Raw genomic sequence first — 20,834 nt, forward strand, 5'->3', positions numbered from 1 at the left:
CAGTAGCAACAATATCTTTTTAAGAAGGAATTCATGGTTACAAAAAATGAAAGTTACATTAGCTCTAAAAGCATCTTGGTGTAGAACTTTGAAACATACAAAAATAATTAAGAAATATAAAGCTAATAGGGACTTTGTAGACATTTTAATTAATTTTGAATCATACAACGCACTCCTCCTGTAACGACCACATAGACAATATTGTCCCAAGTCAAATTAATTAATACGTTATTCTATTTCAGAAGAATCGAATTATCCCATCAAAATTGTCCAAGTCAACCCTTTGTATGTCAACGATATGAAAATGATCAATACATCAAATATAATTATAGAAAATTAGTAATCATGCCCGTGTGATGCACGCACGGTAGTCCAGAAAAGAAGAAAATTATTTTGAATATAAAAACATCATTAAACACGTCCGCATGAAAATGGATATAATGAAAGACAAAAAGTATATTATTATGGCATAACACAGGAATGAATGATAGCGAAATTTTCGTCCTAACATTTTGATAGGGAATTCTATAAATTTTGGAAATAAAGATTCTTAATATGTAATAAATTTTAGATTGATTACTTTATTACAATTCTAAATATTAAAAAAAAAAAGATAGAAAAACTCCCTAACCAATTTCTATTGGTATATAGATATGATTTTCTTTTTTTTTTTTTTGTTTAATTCCAAGGGTGTGGAGGTACACAATCTTGAACGTAATAACCTCCGCCGTTGTGTACGGTAGGTATGACATGAAGGAGGAAATGTGCTTCGTAATATCCTATACTCGGATCAGTCATAATCAATGAGCAAAACAATAGGCATAAATCCTCAATTACTCATTCATCTTATAACTTGTTCCGCTTATTGCATTACATGCACATGGACACCAACGTAAAGAGCATATAAAAACAAAATATGACGACGACGACGACGATGTTTGAGAGAAAACAAAACCATGGTGTAAATTTGAATATGTGAACTGATTTCTGAGAACATAGGAAAGTTCCGTAGGAATCCTTTCGCGAAAACAAATCGAGTTTTTTTCACAAACTTAGCTTGTCTAGAAAAGAAATATATCGCCGAAAAAACTTTGAGAAGTAAAAACAGGGAATATCCAAAATATTAATTATTTTTAAACAATCTAGCAATGAACCGAAGCAATTAGGCCTCGAATAGAGAAAAATGTTGTAACGACTTTTTTTTTTTGTTTTGGAAATATGAACATACCTATATTCAATCATCATTTTGCTATGCTTAATCAAAGTTGTGTATCAAACAAAGCTAAACAAAATAAAAAACATGAACACTCTTGACAAAACAATGGCTATGTTTGGACGCCTTCTCAGATTCATTTCACAATTTCGAGAAATGAGAAGTATGTTTGGTTGGCTTTTGAAATTGAATTTTGATATTCTTTCGGGAAAATTAATTCCAATTTTCTCTCGATATGTGCACTCAGTTCTCAGACTTTGTCCCCCAACTTTTTCTTTGTAATTGAATTTTCTCACTCTCTCTCCTCTCTCCAACTCACTCTCTCTCTACATTTATTTTCTTGGTTAGGGTTCTTCATCTCCTTTCTCTCTCTGTCGGCAACCATATTCGTCTCTATCCACATCCCGATTCTCTGATCCTACCAATTATCGTATTGAAGAAGGAATCCGATTCTTCAATTAACTTACTATTCTCTGTTGTTGTCTTTTTGAAAGTCTACTGGGTCGTCACTGTTCCTTTCTGAAAAGGCTAGATATGGTGTAAGGGATTGAAGATTGTATTTTATTATATATGTGTTTATTCTCATTTACTTGCTGATACGATCTCTTGAGTATCATAAATATTTCCTACGAAACGTAAGATCTATTCTTTAATATTTTTCTCTTCATAATAAAACCCTAGCACAAGACGACTATTTAAAGAGAATAAAACCCTAGAATCCTAATCTAACTAGGAAAGGTAATGACCTAACTAATAAAATACTTAATAATATCCTAACCACTACTAACTCACGGTAATATTTATATTATAAATATACTAATCTAATTAATTAATAATAAACTATTAACTAATCTAATAATTAAATAATAAATTAAATAATATATCGCATCAAACCACCCCTCTTGAAATGAACCTTGTCCTCAAGGTTCTGCCCAATAATCGTCTCTCTTTTCTATGTTTCCATCTATGCTTGACACCATCGAATTTCTTTCCGATTGAATCCGAAAAACATGATGAAAAATCGAGCTTTTTTCCAAACATGAGTCCATCTGCCCGAACGAAATTTCTCAATCTCTTACCCGATAAATCAACCTTCGTCTCAATTGTCTTTTCGAGTTTCGTCTTCCTTACATTCACCGTAACTTTTTCTTCGACTGTCTTTATAGAATCTGGCTCACTCACAATCACAAGCACTTCTTCGTTTCCTTTCTCCAGGAAGTCGTGGCATCCTTCCACTATATTTTTTAATTCTTTGTCCTCCTCGCTACTTAACTCCTCGTGCCCGTTCCAAATTACTTAAGACGAGTGATTCTTCAATCTCCTTATTGGTTAATTTCTCGTCTTCATCCCAAATTACTTCTACCGAATCCGGTAATTCTTCTTTCGGCGAACTCACAAAAAATCGGGGCTCTTCGAAAAAATCATCGTTGTCCTCTTCCTCTCCCTCCGGCGACAGGCTCGGCAACGGCGGTGGTGATGGTAGCGGTGGCGTTGGCGGTGATGGGCGGCGGTCCCTTCGGCTTTTGTGTTGGCGTTGACGTCGTCCGTAACTTTGTTCGAGTAATTTCTGAAAATCGATCCGTAATTTCTCTACGGATTTTTCCAATCGCTCCAACCGTCTTGTTTCTGACATCATGATTTCACAAAGTTTTGATGTGATCTCAACTTTGCTCCAGCGTAGCTTTGATATAATCGCTGCCTTGCTAACGAAGCGTTGGTGTTAATCGCAACTTCGCTCTGATACCAATTGATACGATCTCTTGAGTATCATAAATATTTCCTACGAAACGTAAGATCTATTCTTTAATATTTTTCTCTTCATAATAAAACCCTAGCACAAGACGACTATTTAAAGAGAATAAAACCCTAGAATCCTAATCTAACTAGGAAAGGTAATGACCTAACTAATAAAATACTTAATAATATCCTAACCACTACTAACTCACGGTAATATTTATATTATAAATATACTAATCTAATTAATTAATAATAAACTATTAACTAATCTAATAATTAAATAATAAATTAAATAATATATCGCATCACTTGCTTATAAATTGCATTTGCTGTGGATTATATGTCTTCATCTCCATGTAAAACACTTTTGCTCGTTCATTCTGACTCCAAATCGGCGTCCGACGACCATTTTTCTTCTGTTGATAGTAGTTTACCACCGTTTCAGTTTTCAAAGAAAAGGAAGCTACAGGTAATGGTTCTTCAGTTGGTTACGCAAATTAAGGTTTTTTATGCTTTTATGAACAAATCGATTATCAAATAAACAAAGAAAAGGAAACTACACTAATTAATTATCAAAAAAACAAAGAAACTACACTAATAAAATTATGCACATGCCAGAAAAACCGATCAATCACCACCAACTTCATATTCTATGGATTAACTCGAGCAAGCTGATTTTTTTCCTTGTCTTGTAAAATAATATTTCCGGAAAACCACAATTGGAAAATTGATGTCCGTATGAAGTGGAGAGAAAGAAAAAGAATAACAGAGAAGAAAGTGGGTGACAATGGAGACGATGAAGAACTGAGAAAAGTGGGGATTGATGTGTGTGTGAAGTGGAAAAGAAAAGGAAAATGAAAACGGAATAAAATAACAGAGGGAGAAATGGGTGAAAGATGAAGCGCCGAAAAACTGGGAGAAGTGGGGTGAAGCAGAATAATTTCAAATAATTAATTTACAAAGGAAAAGAAAACTTACCTTGTAACGCAGGCTGTGAAGAAACCGTCAGAGAATTGAATAAGGAGTGGAGAAGGGAAAGAAAACGGAATTAAGAACATAAGAAAAACTGTTTTTAGGGTTTCGGAAAACCTTTCTTTTATGTATAAAGATTATTATCATTATTATTATTATTATTATTTATGGGTAAAAATTCTTCATACTTTCATAAACACATTTCTTTAAAATATTTTATTGCAACTAATATTAATGGGATTACATGTAAACAAACTTGCTTCGGCTTTCAGTGGTGGATGGTGGCAGATACAGGGGAGAAGAGGCGGAAGTTCAGAAGGTGAAACCTGAACAAACTTGCTTCCTCCTACTGCTTCGCGTCGGACAATTGGAAATGAATAAAAGCTGCAGTGGAACCAAGCAGTTAACAAATAACGAAACACTGATTTTACGCTCTTCAGGCCTAAAAAAACATAAATTAGTAAAAGGAACCATCTCGAGAAAACGTAAAACAGTGGAATTGAACGCCATTTGAGCAAAATGGACAATTGTGAATATTTCATGAAAATATAAATTGTAAATTTTTTTTGGCCGAAATTTTCATCCAACTAAAAGAAAAAATTACAAGGCGTCACTTGCTCGACCAATATATTACAATATTACAATGAAATGGGCATTCATCAACAAACAAAAAAATATAAAAACCAACGAAACATGAAAATCGGGATTATGTTTTTTACCAAAACAGAATGTGTTGTAGCAAGATCTAGAACTGCAATACACTTCATTCACAAAATAGATATTTACTCCAAAGTCAATATTATTTCAAATAATGAGATAATGCAGTTACATAATTGCAAAATAATTCGGCTTCACTAAGAAGTAGTAGTACTAAAGGAATAATCTAATGGCAACTGAAAATTTAAATTCCAGAAAATGATAAAGAAGAAAACAAAAAGCTGGAAAAGGCGCATTTACAAACAGATAGAAGAAGACTGTTTCCCCATCGAAATAAAATGAATCGAACAGCACACATTTAAAATTCTCTAATGTCTGTAGTTTGAAATCTGGAAAAATACCACGTCACAAAATGTAATCAATTAATTAAATTAATGCAAAAACTGATTTAACAAATTCCAAAAAAAAAAAAAACTCACACACAAGAGATCCAAGTTCAGAAAATTATGTACGAAAAACTCCAATTAAATAATATCAGGACAAAATAAATCAAAATCAAAACTAATAAAAAGAGAAAAAAATAAAGCCTTTTTTCATCTAGAATACCTTTTAATGATTATGGCGCTGGTTTGAGGAGTTCTTCAGAAGCAAAATTCAGATTTCACTTCTGGCGGTAAACAAAAATTCAAATAACATGGCCGCAAGATCCAAGAATGGAAATTTAAGAATCCCATAGGCCATGAGAAATATTTCACAAAAACGGGATTAGGGTTTCGGGTAAAACCTTTCCTTTATATATAAAGATACCCATGTGTAATTTCAAATTACCGAAAAAACCCTTGTGTTAAAAAAATAAGCACATACTCTCTATGAAAACTAGTCAAAGACAATAATGACCTTGCATGTTTGAGGTGCGAGTGCGATACACTCCCGATTTGTGTGACTAGGAGTATACTTCTTAACCTAAAAATACCTAAATACCCTTTTAATAAAAAAATACTAAAATTTCAGATCAATCTAAGAATTTTCATAAGTTTTCATAATTTTAGTTGAGTTCCTGATAGATTCAGAAAACCCCCTCTCTTCAATCCAAAAGGACCAAAACCCTACCTCCAGCCCACCTAATCCCACCCTCTTCGTCTCCACTTCAACCTTAACACTTCGGTGGAGATGGTGAGCGTGGGATCTCTTTTCTCCAGCGAGCAGGCACCGACACACAGTCAATCAGAAAGAGGGCAGACTCCGTCGGATTCTGCTCTCTCATTGATATTATTTAGAATTCGAAGCCGATTCTGCATAAGTCTCTGACCAACCATCTTTATTATTCTAAGTTCATGGGCTATATCTCTTTCGCCAATAAGCCCATCCTTTTAATATGTACTATAAATAAAGAAAAATTTATGTATATGACAAAATTACCCCCAACCTTTAATTTTACATCCAGTTCTTAATTGTAACCCCATTTTAATCAATTTTGACAAAAAAATCCAATTTTGACTCTCTTTTTTTCAGAAATTATTTTTTTGCTGCCGTTTTCCGGCATTGACTTTTTGATTTTTTTTACGCCGTCAGTTTCCGTGACCTTTTTTATTATTTTTTTTACGCCAGCCGCTAAACATTGACCGTAATTGTGTTGTCATTAACAGTAATTATACTGTTACTGACAGTAAATTAACGTAATTATATTATCACTGACAGCACATTAACGTAATTATACTACCGTTGACAATACATTTATGTAATTGTACTGCCGTTGACAGTACAATTAGAGTCAACGACAAAAATGTTATTTTTTTTTTTTTTTTTAATTTTGTTTGATTTGTTGACAAGTCGACATAACTATATTACTGTCCTTGACAGTAAATTAGCTGTAAACACAATAATATTACTGTAAACACAATAATATTATTGTAAACACAATAATATTACATGCACCAACAAGAATAAAGTCAGTATGAATGTTCTTTTTTATAATTTACTGGTTTTGACAGTTTTTCAGTTAAGGTGTCTGTGCTTGACAGTATTTTTGTGTAAAATGTGGGTGCTCACTTGTGTAGTGGTTGATCCCTCCTTTAACAATGTGATTATGTCACCCATCTCAACGAACTCATACACACACTCGTCTTTAGTGTACTAAATTGAGATCTAATCCCTACGTAAAGAGTTAATGTGTTAGATTGATTTTAACATGAATAAAAAAACGATTATATTCTGATGCATACCTATGCTCGTCCTTTACTATATATACAGTCATATTCCTTACAATAATTTTGTCTTCATTACATAGCAGGTCGAAGATGTCTTTTTTTTTTTTGTACGAAAAGTCCTTTGTCCCTTTTTCTTGACCGACTCTGGTTGCTTGTTGTTGACCGCAGGATCTTTACGTTTCCCCCATGTCCTGTAGGCAACAACTGATTTACGATTCTTCTTCGTCGTCTTGTTTCCGAGATCACCCTTCTTTTCAGTTTGATTCGATTTTGAGCGCGTCTTTATGTGCATGCTAATCAAGGCATTTTTTTTTTGTTTCGAAATTCCGCATTGTCTCCCGTTGATACTCAAAGTTTGCATCAACATCATTCGGCTTGAGCTCTTGTTTGAGAGTCGAATCAGTCACAATTTTCATATTATGCTTCATATCCTCAATCTGCATCTTCAACTACTTATGTAACGCTCCACAACCTAACAGTTGAATCCAATCGGATCACCACCATTAAGTTAGGGATGCTAACCTTTTATATATATACTTAAACATTATGGTTTTCATACAAAAATACGTTATATGCTTTGAAAAGAATCAAACTTTGTACTTTCTCAAAATCTGTACATATATATATATTTAAATATTTATTGTTTACAAAATTACATTGTACAAAAACCATAATAGAGCGGCTATCAAAATGAAATCAGAGTTTCTAGCTCGGCTACAAAATGGCTCGAAGCATGGCATATGAACAAATCTCTGACTGGCCGCTCTTGGCTAGGTCAACTTCTAATCATGTACATCATTACCTGCATCATAAGTACCTAATGAGCCAATGGCTCAGCAAGTTGAAACTGATATAATAGAAATATATCACATAACACATTATTCATTCAATATGTACAATATCACATATAACTTCATTCATGATCCTTTCTTTTGAAATCCTTCTCTTTTTCGGGTACCCTTGAAGTGTGGTACTTGACTGATAGCAATAGGCCTTGGTTTTCGGAACCTGTTCATCATATTTGGCCAATAGATAATACGGGGTTTCCATACCGGCCTTTCGACCTCAGGTATTAGCCGTATTTTATTTCGTTAATTGTGGGTTTTCCATACTGGTCTTTCGACCTCAGGTATTTGCCACCATGTGTTGGGTCCGCCGGTCCCTCCCGCGTCCCTTGCCTACTCGACCATCAATCAAGTACCATACTCCCATTTTCAAAACATTTTTTTTCATATCACTATGACTCATCAATCATTCAAACATCATGGAGAACACATAGCAAAGGTCACAATAAAACACACATAATTAGGTTCTTATGATGAGCAAATGAAAGCTTCAACATACCTCAAAATCAATATGGTTTATGAAGTGAAAGGATCAGCAAGCTTAGATAAGGTGTGCTAGAAGCCTTGACTAGAGATGAATTCAAACTTCAAAACATAGGATTTTCAGCTAGAAAAGGTGCAAAACTTGTTCTAGCTCTACTTTTGTGAGTTCTTATGTTTAATGTTCTCTTATGTGAGTATGGAAGTGAATAAATCTGAAGAGAAGCTTGAAGAAATAGGTCTGGTCGTTTTTTGGAAGAAGACAAGTGAAATGAAGACCAAAACACAAAGTCTTTACTTATCTACCCATTCCCAACAAGGCCAAATGGAGGATGGTGATTGGAAGGCTTATATTTGCTGGATTCTTGTGGTTCCTCCACGTTTTTCTAGCTTGAGATAAGATATGGGCTGATGCTTACTCATTATAATCAAGTGTAAACAATTTGAGAATGATCTTGTGCAAGCTAGTCAACCAACCAATCAAATTGCACTCTTTTGAATACTTTGATTTTTGTCTAATATGACCTACTTCAAGTAATTATATATGTAATTAATCATATTAAAAATGTAATTAAAATGCAGAAATGCAATTAAGACAATCTATAGCACCGTTTAGCACATTGATCCCTTCTTAACCGAGGAACTGAGCTTCTCACTACAATAAATCACTTAAGTTTACGTTAAATCATAAAGTAGAAGTTCAATAACAAGTATCATGTATTAAAACGCAATTAAGGCACACGTGTAGCAAGTAGTCGTGATCATGCATCATGAATAATGAATTATAACTATATGCATTGATGCAATATGCTTATTATTGGCCATGTATGGATGATTGGGCATTACAATCCTTCCCTCCTTATAAAATTTCGCCCTCGAAATTTGACGTACCGAACAATTCTGGATATTTGCTATGCAACATATAAATCAAACACATAGGTAAATAAGAAAAGAGTTAACCAAGCTTCCCAGCCAAAGTATGTTCATATGCCTTCTTCTGTCTTCAGAAAAGATTTTAAACCTCCGCTCTGATATCACAAAATGAAACGCCCCACAACCTAACAGCTGAATCCAATCGGATCACCACCATTAAGTTAGGGATGCTAACCTTTTATATATATACTTAAACATTATGGTTTTCATACAAAAATACGTTATATGCTTTGAAAAGAATCAAACTTTGTACTTTCTCAAAATCTGTACATATATATATATTTAAATATTTATTGTTTACAAAATTACATTGTACAAAAACCATAATAGAGCGGCTATCAAAATGAAATCAGAGTTTCTAGCTCGGCTACAAAATGGCTCGAAGCATGGCATATGAACAAATCTCTGACTGGCCGCTCTTGGCTAGGTCAACTTCTAATCATGTACATCATTACCTGCATCATAAGTACCTAATGAGCCAATAGCTCAGCAAGTTGAAACTTATATAATAGAAATATATCACATAACACATTATTCATTCAATATGTACAATATCACATATAACTTCATTCATGATCCTTTCTTTTGAAATCCTTCTCTTTTTCGGGTACCCTTGAAGTGTGGTACTTGACTGATAGCAATAGGCTTTGGTTTTCGGAACCTGTTCATCATATTTGTCCAATAGATAATATGGGGTTTCCATACCGGCCTTTCGACCTCAGGTATTAGCCGTATTTTATTTCGTTAATTGTGGGTTTTCCATACTGGTCTTTCGACCTCAGGTATTTGCCACCATGTGTTGGGTCCGCCGGTCCCTCCCGCGTCCCTTGCCTACTCGACCATCAATCAAGTACCATACTCCCATTTTCAAAACATATTTTTTCATATCACTATGACTCATCAATTATTCAAACATCATGGAGAACACATAGCAAAGGTCACAATAAAACACACATAATTAGGTTCTTATGATGAGCAAATGAAAGCTTCAACTTACCTCAAAATCAATATGGTTTATGAAGTGAAAGGATCAGCAAGCTTAGATAAGGTGTGCTAGAAGCCTTGACTAGAGATGAATTCAAACTTCAAAACATAGGATTTTCAGCTAGAAAAGGTGCAAAACTTGTTCTAGCTCAACTTTTGTGAGTTCTTATGTTTAATGTTCTCTTATGTGAGTATGGAAGTGAATAAATCTGAAGAGAAGCTTGAAGAAATAGGTCTGGTCGTTTTTTTGGAAGAAGACAAGTGAAATGAAGACCAAAACACAAAGGCTATGTTTGTTACCGTTTTCAAATTCTTTCCACACTTTCCTCAAAATGAAAATTATCTTTCTACACTATTTTCAAAAACTTTCCCCAAAACAAATTCAAATATTTCTCTCTCTAACAAACATGATTTGACCGCTACAGTGAAAATTGTCTTCACTAAAATACAAAATCAAATCACTTTATCTTTTAAATTCTTCTTCCAAAATACCTTTTTCCAACACCTTTCAGACATGATTTGACTTGCTACAGTACAAATTGTCTCCTCCCAAAACACAAACAAACTTTATTTAATTTTCAAATTCTTCTCCCAAAACGTCTTTCCGCAAAATAAAATGGAAATGGAAGCCCAAAAGCTTACCAAACACAGCCAAAGTCTTTACTTATCTACCCATTCCCAACAAGGCCAAATGGAGGATGGTGATTGGAAGGCTTATATTTGCTGGATTCTTGTGGTTCCTCCACGTTTTTATAGCTTGAGATAAGATATGGGCTGATGCTTACTCATTATAATCAAGTGTAAACAATTTGAGAATGATCTTGTGCAAGCTAGTCAACCAACCAATCAAATTGCACTCTTTTGAATACTTTGATTTTAGTCTAATATGACCTACTTCAAGTAATTATATATGTAATTAATCATATTAAAAATGTAATTAAAATGCAGAAATGCAATTAAGACAGTCTATAGCACCGTTTAGCCCATTGTCCCTTCTTAACCGAGGAACTGAGCTTCTCACTACAATAAATCACTTAAGTTCACGTTAAATCATAAAGTAGAAGTTCAATAACATGTATCATGTATTAAAACGCAATTAAGTCACACGTGTAGCAAGTAGTCGTGATCATGCATCATGAATAATGAATTATAACTATATGCATTGATGCAATATGCTTATTATTGGCCATGTATGGATGATTGGGCATTACAACTTATTTTCGTCACACAACTTTGTTTTTTTCCTACTTCAGTTCAACAACTTGGCAGTGTAGTTCATGTATGCTGCTAAATGATGTATCCGAGTTGGGTTGAGATTTGTTGAAATCATCGTTTACTGATGTAGTTTGACAAACAAATGCATCCCTCTCTTTGGTTAGGGCGTCGTTTTGTGCACGAAGAGTGGCAATCTCATCTTCATTCAACGTGTAGTTTTCAATTGCAGCATCGAGTTCTGTTTTCAATTCTTGTACTTGTCTCTCCAATCTTGCGCTTGAGGATGCCTCAATCTGACTATCAGTTGGTATATCAATTAACCTCGCCAGATCAAGTTCTTGTATTTTGTTCGCCTCTTCAAGATTTTTAATCTTTTTTCTGAGAGTTGTTTCTTCCTCTTTCGACAATCTTTCCTCAACATCAACTTTGAGAGCGTTTTGAACAACGAGAGTAACATTTTCACCTTGAAGTGTCTGAATGGAACTTTGCTGCTCTAAGACTTTTTCTTTCAACATTTTGTTCTCAGATTCAAACCCCTCTAATCTGCTCTTCAGATTGGCTACGTATGTTTTTGAATTGCCAGCAACATTAACAGCAGATTCTAGCACATCCATTCCACCTGCTTCTATGTTTTTGTTGTGTTCAAACTCATTACCTGGCATATACCCCCCAAGTCCTCTCCTTGATTATCATCAAAATCAGAAGAATCGCCCTCCGGCTCTTCAACTAACTTCCTTTTGCCCTTGAATTTATTTTAATTTGTATCTTCTTTTGAACTGTTTGTTCTTCTTGTTCTTTGCTAGCTTCATTGTCATCTACATTATCCTCCTCATTTTAAAATTTTCCTAAGAATTAAGTTTCATATCGTTTTGCAGCCAACGACTTAGCCGACATCTGCAACCGCACAATATTATAGTAATTTCGATAGGAAGGACAATCAATATTGTCATTGACAATGCAGTAGTATTTTACTTCATGCATTTTGGACTGTGTGTATATAGTACTGTACTATGTTACTGACTATGACAACATAATTGCATATGAGGATGTGTATGTGCATGATCATCAACAGTAAAGAAACATACAAGCCATATTACTGCCCATGGCAGAAAAAGTTAAGAATAATCAATGTACGAATATTAGCATGCATTTTTTGACAGTATAATATCATTTAAATGAGATCATTAAATTTTTTGACCTGAGCTGGTTCTATTTGTCTCATTGAAAGTGCATGGGCTTGTCGGCAAACTTCATACAAGTTCTATTTTTTGTATCCTGAAAACTTTCTCTTTTGTTCAGTCAGAATCAAGGAACACCGTTCAAGGAACCATAACTAGAAAAAATAAAAAACAATATGAGTATAACAAGAAAATTATTAATAAATTTTTTGATTTGTCATTTATGTACCAGAAATAGGGTAACATATCTATGTATGGAGTCCACAACATTTTCTATAGGATGATTCTCAGAATTTGCCTTTGCAATTACTTTGTGTACGGAGTTCATGAAGAACTTGACCACCTCTTGTGCCCAGTTGAAGTCTTTGATCGTCTCGACATCATCACATACTGAAAGTACGACCAATTAACAAATTGACTTGTAGTGAAAAAGAAGTTCGTCATGAGGCTGAGGACTATTATCCTTGTAAAATCATCATGTGCTTCTTGAGTATTTGAACCTTGCAAGGTTATCAATGTTATTTTCATGTATTTGGAAGTGACTTTATTTAGATGGCCAAAATTTCTTCTATAAAACTTTGTTTCTGGCCTGTTGCTTTTTGTATCATCGGCAATTGCCAGTTTAGTTTGTTTATTCGTCAAGTCGAAAATAAGTTGACATTCTGTGGTTTTGATTGTCAAACTTTTTTACCCAATAATAAAAGCTTGCTTATCCAGGTCATATGTCGATAACATCATGTGTATTAGGTGATCTGACATCTTAACAGTAGAAGGGGTGATTCTTTGACAAAAAATGAGTATGTAAAATTCACCAAATGGTGTTTGCCTTAATGAAGTTAGATGATCTTCGGTTAGATGAAAATGCTCACTAAAGTGAAAAAGTCTAGTGAAGCTTGATTTATACTGAGGGTTCGATGGATTTTGATATCGGATTTCTCATATTCTTGCTTATGTTGGCAGTAAATGTTCATCTGGAAAGAAAAGAAAAAAGACATTGTAAGTACACTGTCAATGGCAGTATTATTATAGTATATTATAATGTGTCATGTGTATCAAATTATGATTATTAAGAAAATACACATAGATCAAATACTTTTGTTAATGAAAGTAGAATATAGTATATTTTATGTTTTTAAATAGCATACCCGAAGCCCTCTTTTTGGGATTTGGTGATTTGGATCCTGGGCGATTTGAGGGGGATTAGAAAAGTATAACAACAAATAAGCGAATTGAAATTGGATATATAGTATTTTTTAAAAAGTAAAAATGAATTGCAAGGGAAAAAAAAGAGTACGTATGTTGGCCGAAAACCTACACGCAAGTGCACGTATCGTACAAGTAATATAGTGGACTAAAAGTCCGGATATCGAACCCAGAGGGAATATTTAATTATCTAGTCCTATACGTTAAATTCTACCAATTATTATCAAGCCCACCCTACACAGTCGAATTTTAGAGAGAATTAACTAAATTAAACTAAATTAAAAGCAAGCAAAAACAAGAAAGCAATTTAAAACGAAGATTTAATCAAGATAAGCAAGCCTAGGATTTTATTCTTTCCCCTATGTGATTATTACTCCCCTAATTCCTTCAACTATGCAAGCAATTAACCCGGATTATTAACCTGAGATGCTAAAATAATCATAACCCGCTTCCGCGTGTATTACGAGTCTAATACTCTAGATTCAATTACTATATTCCTATGCAATTAATTCTAGAACACAACATTAAACACAAATCTCAATAATGGCTACCTAAGAGATTAACTATATTCATATGTTAATACCACAGAGGCTCTTCTACCACAGTTCTAATTATTAACTCGATCTTCCGATTCATGCGATTAACAATAACATAAACGCGCATAAAGTGGCCAGTTTCATGAACTTAATAAAACAAGTAGAAGAAATAATCCGGAATTAAAACTTGCATAAAATCATAGAATTGGGTTCATAAATCCCACATAGGGTTCCAAATAAAATCCTAGAAATTGTTAGAGTAGGTGACCAACAAGCCAACATGTGGTTGTGGTCTTTTGTTTTTATTATTGTAATAAACGAACCTTTATTCGTATTAATGATAAAACACCTTGGCATTCTATATCTTTGTCCCTTTGTCACAAGCATAGATATATTCCTTACAGTTATTACAAGTACTAGTAATTGATCGTTAGGATCGTGAGATATTTACTCAAGTATTATAACTATTAAACGTGTTCCTAGTCGAAGGGTTACGCCACTAATGAGGATATCGGCCTTTCCCATTAAGACTAGCACTTAATGTATGTGTACTGCATCTCATCAGTAAACGGTATTGTGATATCGGCATACATAAGTGGGTGCTCGTAAGTTGACGAGTTCACTGAACTCCCTCACCCTAGAAATCTCTAAGTGGTTCCCAATAATCGAGTAGAGATATCTATGGTATAGTTGTACACCATTAGTCCTTATGACCTAGACATCACCGTGACTTCACTAGAGGACCAGCTGTATCGTGACCTGTCCCTGAGTTCCACCGAGGACCATCCCAAGGGCCAGTGTTCGTGCAGTCCGAAATCTAGTGGGAGGTCTGTGCATTGTAGTCAGGGATTCGATCGCTAGAATAGTCTTGGATGTCCTGTGTGTTCTGATAGTTTGTAATCATTCTAAGTCTCTGGCCAGAGCTGGCCAAGTGATGATTAGAGAATTCGATTCTCTAAGTCATGCACGTGACGATTACAACACTTGGAACGATCGCACCGTCATCGAACATATAAAGAGGTCTCGATGAACCAATGCCTCTAGTTCGATCGGGACATATGAATCGAAGGGACCGTACTGTACGTTAACTATATCTGAAGGTTCTTGCAGGCACTTCATTTGTATCTAGGGAATCATGACGCGTAGTTGCTAGACGCCAATCTTGATTTGTTGGGTGATTAAGGTGAAACGAGCTTCATCTTAATCGTAACTCTAAGGGACGAGTTTTGACCACAAAGAGTTGTGGGCCCACGGCTAGCTTACACCTGAACCATCGAGGGTCACACTACTCGTGCACATGAGATCTTTGAATAAACGGTCAGAGATAAAATAAGTTTATCTTTGCATGATTGGAAGTCAATATGATTGGATCCAACATTCATAATTTGGAATTATGAATGAGAATAAGAAAAAGGGAAAGAATAGGCGAACGTGTTAGTGAACTTTCTAAATCGGGAAGTTTCCAAATTTAGAAAGTGCACTGAACTAGGGTTTCCACTTTTGGAAAGTTGGAAAATGAAAGATGGCACTCGTAATGACGAGGATATTATAATGATTCCGAAAATGTAATTGTTGCAATTTTCCGATCATTGAATTGAGAGAGACGAGCGAGTAAAGGAACTAACGAGCTTAAGTTGTTGGGCCCGGTCCAACTTAAGCCCGTTAGGGTTTTATGCAAGGGACTATAAATACTTGATTTATAGGCCTTGCACAAACACACAAGACCTAACCCTAACCCTAGCCGTCCACCTCTCTCTCTCGGCCTCTCTCTCCCGCGGCCACCACCGCCGTCAACGCCGCCGTTTCGCCGGAATCGGCCGTTCATCGGCCGATTACTTTGGTAGTCTTTTTCCTTCTCTTTTTCTTCCGTTTTTCTAACTATTACGTATCTAGTGCCACGTGTTTAGTAGATCGAAGTATACGAGGTGAAATCCGAGAGGAGGAAGATCGAAGATCGAAGAATCGAGGAGCAGCGCACGAGCCGAAGCCGCACGCTGCCCCACGCGCCGCCCCGGAAGACCGCGCGTGAGATTCACACGCCGCCGTGGCCGTCTGCACCGCTGCTGCCCCTGCACCGCTGCTGCCCCGATTGTACGGATTGGTTTCCGTAGCAATCTTGACTTGCTCAGCGCTCCAACCTCACGCTTCAAGAGGTAAACACACGAATCCCTTGTTTCGATTCGTATACGTTTAAACTATATATTCATGTTTGCTTTCGTATGATTTTATGTGATTATGTGTAATCGTTTTAATCGTTGCAAGCATGTTAGTTGGTTTAAACGCGAGCATGTTAATTGGTTTAAATTCAGTTAAACATTTTAGCATGTATGTTGTTTTAATTTCGCTGGAAGCGCAAAGGTACGCAATTAATTGATTTTAATTTGTCGGGCATGTGCTTATGTGCTTTAAAGTCGTTTAAATCGCATTAAATTTTTGTTTTCCGCTGCGTACACGTGCTCGAAACCCAACAGAAATAAGAAAATTAGCTACTCATGATTAAAGGAAAAACACAAATAAAATAAGTCATAGTCTTCGAATTCTTCGTCTTCGTTATTGCTTTGTTGCTCTCCAAATTGCGTAAAAAACGATCCCAATTGTGTGCTTGGGTTGGTGTTATATAGGGTGAAGAACTTGGGAAAAAGGCAGTTTCCTTGTGCAATTAAAATCCCTTTACTGCGCAGCTTCGGAGTCTCGGACGGGGGTCCAAGAATTTGAACTAAAACTCGGACGGGGGTCCGAGCTTTTAATCTTCAGAATTTTAATTTTTTCACTTTTGACCCATATTTTCTCCAAAATTGCAGTTTTGACCCCATACTTTTCCAATTCTTCAATTCGTACCTAAAAAACAATAAATCAACTTTTTAAGCACCAATTATCGTTAAAACATACCAAAAGTTCAAATAAAAAGGTACGATAAAGTGTAAAAATATACACTTAACAACGTACTATAGCTTTTCTCCTCATTGTTTGACAGTGAAGCTGAAGCAACGGTGAAGCTGAAGCGATGGTGGAGAGTAGCAACAACTCAAAACTATTGTCAAAGGGAGGAAAACAACACACAAATAGTTTTTCAACAGTGGCATGAACATGTGTATCACAAAATCACTGTCAGAGGCAGGAAAATAGTACACACTAACAGTTTTATAATAGGGGCATGAACATGTGTATCACAAAATCTCTGTCAAAGGCAGGCAAATAGCATAAACTTTAAGCTTTTCAACAGGGTATGTGTATCACAAAATCACTATGAGGGGCAGGAAAATAACACACTAAGAGTTTTAAAACATGGCCATGAACATTTGTATCACATCACTGTCAAAGGGAAGAAAATAGCACACACTAAAAGTTTTTTCTAGGGGTGAGAAAAAAAACCAAGGAACCGAACCGAAAATAAAAAAAAAAACCGAACCGAATTGCACCGAACCTAAGTATACACCGCATACTCCAAACCAAGGAATCGAACTGACACCAATACGACGTCGTTTCATTAAGTATATATACATGTCTTTTATTTTTTACTTTTACATAGAACAGAACGCACAATCGCAGATACAGAAAATTATCCCCGACTCCCAAACTGAACCCTAGCGCCGCTTCTCAAATTCTCCACCACCGTCCTCAGGCTTTCACCAATCGCCGCTGACTCGCAGCCCTTGAAATTCCCCTCCAAAGATTTCTCAGTTGGGTAAGTTTTTTTTCTTTTTTTCTTTATCGTTTGTGTGTTTAATCAATTCGTCTACAACTTTTTTCTTTAGTTTTTTTGCTAAATTTATTTTTGGGTTATTTCCGTGTGTTACTCTTGCTATTTAATTTTTTCGTTAATCATCAAATATGATGTTGTTGAAAATTTAGAATTTGTTGAGATTTTTAATAATGGGAGAGATTTTAAATAATGAAAAATTGTACAATAAGTTTGTTTCTTGAAATCTTGACTTGTCTTTTTTTTTTCTTTCACAATCTGCTTTCCCACATATTCTCTTTTTCCTTCAATGACATGTCATCCTCTTTATTTTCTATGTCGATCCATTTTTTTTAACTTTCATGCAATAATTGTGTTTAATTTTATTTTTTATGTGCATTGTGTAGAAGTGTAGATGGAATTTGAGGATCAACTTGATGTGGACACTGTCCAGGAGATTAAAAAAACGAAACTTTGACCGAGCAATAAAATGACACTCAACAATAACAAGACACTGTAAATAAGGAACCAAGTGAAAAAAAGACGGCCGTCGAATTTCTTGGGTTTGGGATCATTTTCCTAACGTAAAGGGTGCATTGACCACTCAATGCCGTTATTGTAAAACAAAGATTAACTGTGACACAAGACAAAATGGGACTGCTTCTCTTAGTACCCATTTGAAACATCATTGTCGTACATCGCCTATGTATGTGGGAAAGAGGGGCAAGGCAGGGGTTGATAAAAAAACATTCAATCCTAAATTATAAGCCTAGCATGAAGGGGGAGGATGCTTGTGGTGAGCTTACTACTCATACGTTTAGTCAAGAGAGATGCAGAGTGGCACTTGCTAGGATGTGCATCAAGGATAATAGGCCATTCAGTATCGTAGATGATGAAGGATTTAGAGAGTTTGTGCATGAGCTATGTGCTTTATTCAAACTTCCTTCTCGGTGAACTCTAGCTAATGATTGTTTGAAGATTTACCTAGATGAGGCCAGCCACCAATTTGAAGAAATAGTTGAAAGGGAAAATGTTCTATCACCACCGATACATAGACATCAGTTCAAAACATGAATTACGTGTGTCTAACCTGCAATTGGATTGATGATAATTGGGTACTAAGGAAAAAAATATTGAACTTTTGTCGCATTGAGAATCACAACGGCCTGACAATTGGAATGTTGGTTTACTCTTGCTTGCGGAATTGGGGCATTGAGCACGTTTTTACCGTGACGGTGGATAATGCTTCATAAAATGATGGGGCAATCAAATTCTTAAAAACCATGCTTAGCGGACCTGATGCAATATTGGACTGTAGGTTTCTGCATTTAAGATGTTGTGCCCATATTTTGAATCTTGTGGTGATGGATGGATTAGAGGAACAACACATCTCTGTTGTTAAAATCAGAAATGCGGTAAGATATGTCAGATCCTCTCCTCCTAGAGAGGCAAATTTCAAGAGAGTGTATCGAGAGAGAGAAGATATATTGACTATTGTACAAAGAAAGTTTGTTTAGACGTCGAAACAAGGTGGAATTCTGCATATCTTATGTTGGAAACTGCTGAGAAGTATGCCAATGCTTTTGACAGACTTCGGTCACTGGATTACAACTTTAAGGAGTATTTTCAAGTTGATAATGATGAGGAGAAATCTAATACAAGGAAGCGAAAGAGGAAAAAATATAGCTCTTTGGGACCTCCAAGCGAGAGTGATTGGGCGAAAGCACGGCACTTTATTAAGTATCTGAACATTTTCTACGATGTGACTAGTCATATTTTGGGGAACAAATATGTTACTTCGAACTTATTTGTGAAAGAACTAGTGGCGATGTATGCAAGTATTTCAAAAATGTGCTTGAGTTCAGATAAGGAAGATAGGCAAATGGTCGTCTCAATGAAAACAAAATAAGATAAGTACTGGGATAACATTGATAACATGAATCTTTTGTTGTATATAGTTGTGGTGTTGGATCCTCGCAATACAATGAGTTATCTTGACTTTTGTTTGGGGCAAACTTATGCAAAAAATACTCTGAAATCGAAAGATATAAGTAAAAATGTGCGTTCACTTTTGAATGAATTATTTGATCACTACAGAAAGAAATTTGATAAGGCGAATGGTAAATGATCGTCTTCTTCGAGTTGTGCTGTTTTTTTATGATAAAACTGGGGATATAAAATTTGATTTAGAATCAAGTTATTTAAAATTCTTGGAAGGTAAAGAAAATATCGAGAAGTTAGAGATTGAAGTTTACTTGTATGATGGAATGGAAAAGAGAGATGAAAAGTTTGATATTTTGAAATAGTGGAAAATGAATTCTTTAAAGTTTCCGATCCTGCTCAAATTGCTTGAAATGTATTAGCAATGCCTATATCCACTGTGGCATCGGAGTCGGCATTTAGTGTTGGCAGTAGGGTTATTGATCCATTTAGGAGTTCGCTCAGTCCTAAGACGACTGAAGCTCTTATTTGCGCTCAAGATTGGATACGGTCTTCGCCGACGGACATTGAACTCTCTGATGCAAAATGAAGAAGCATGGATGTAGGAGATTTGCAAGAAAAATTAGAAAAACTTGAGATAGGTACAAGTTTTTAAATACTTCTTCTATATTCTAATTTCATTTACTATACTATTATGCTTATTGTCTACACTGATGTATTTTTTTTTACTTATTTTGACTATTAGAGGCATTTGCAAGTGGATCGAAGTTTTTCACCATGCCAGATTGATGTTTCTAAAATGGTAAAATTGTTTATATAAATGTGATTTCTTAGTTTGATGTTACTAACTACAAATACAATTATATGCATTATGTAGGTTGGTACAATGTCTATGGAGTCGGGCCTCGTGGAGGAGTTGGTGACTATGTCCCTCATTTTGTAGTCTTTTTTAGCTCTTATAAATGAACTTTGGTAGATATTTGCTACTGTTGGAAAATATATATATTTTGGTATTGCTTTTTTTCTTTTTTCTTTTTTTTTCTTTTTTTTTTTT

At 35.2% G+C, this 20,834-nt stretch overlaps 2 long non-coding RNA genes across 2 annotated transcripts; both read right to left on the reverse strand.

Moving 5' to 3' along the window:
• Positions 1–7,414: 7,414 nt before the first annotated feature.
• Positions 7,415–8,759, reverse strand: LOC105967802 (uncharacterized). Its single transcript, XR_016034984.1, has 2 exons — positions 8,131–8,759; positions 7,415–7,588 (listed from the first exon to the last, which is right to left on the reverse strand). It is a non-coding gene; the product is annotated as an uncharacterized LOC105967802 (long non-coding RNA).
• Positions 8,760–9,325: 566 nt separating this feature from the next.
• LOC148766300 (uncharacterized) lies at positions 9,326–10,307 on the reverse strand. The gene is made up of 2 exons (XR_016034976.1): positions 10,042–10,307; positions 9,326–9,499 (listed from the first exon to the last, which is right to left on the reverse strand). It is a non-coding gene; the product is annotated as an uncharacterized LOC148766300 (long non-coding RNA).
• Between the last annotated feature and the right edge of the window lie 10,527 nt (positions 10,308–20,834).

Source organism: Erythranthe guttata, chromosome 12 (assembly GCF_056151865.1).
Source record: "Erythranthe guttata isolate IM_541 chromosome 12, IM_541, whole genome shotgun sequence".
NCBI classification, from domain to species: Eukaryota; Viridiplantae; Streptophyta; class Magnoliopsida; order Lamiales; family Phrymaceae; genus Erythranthe; species Erythranthe guttata.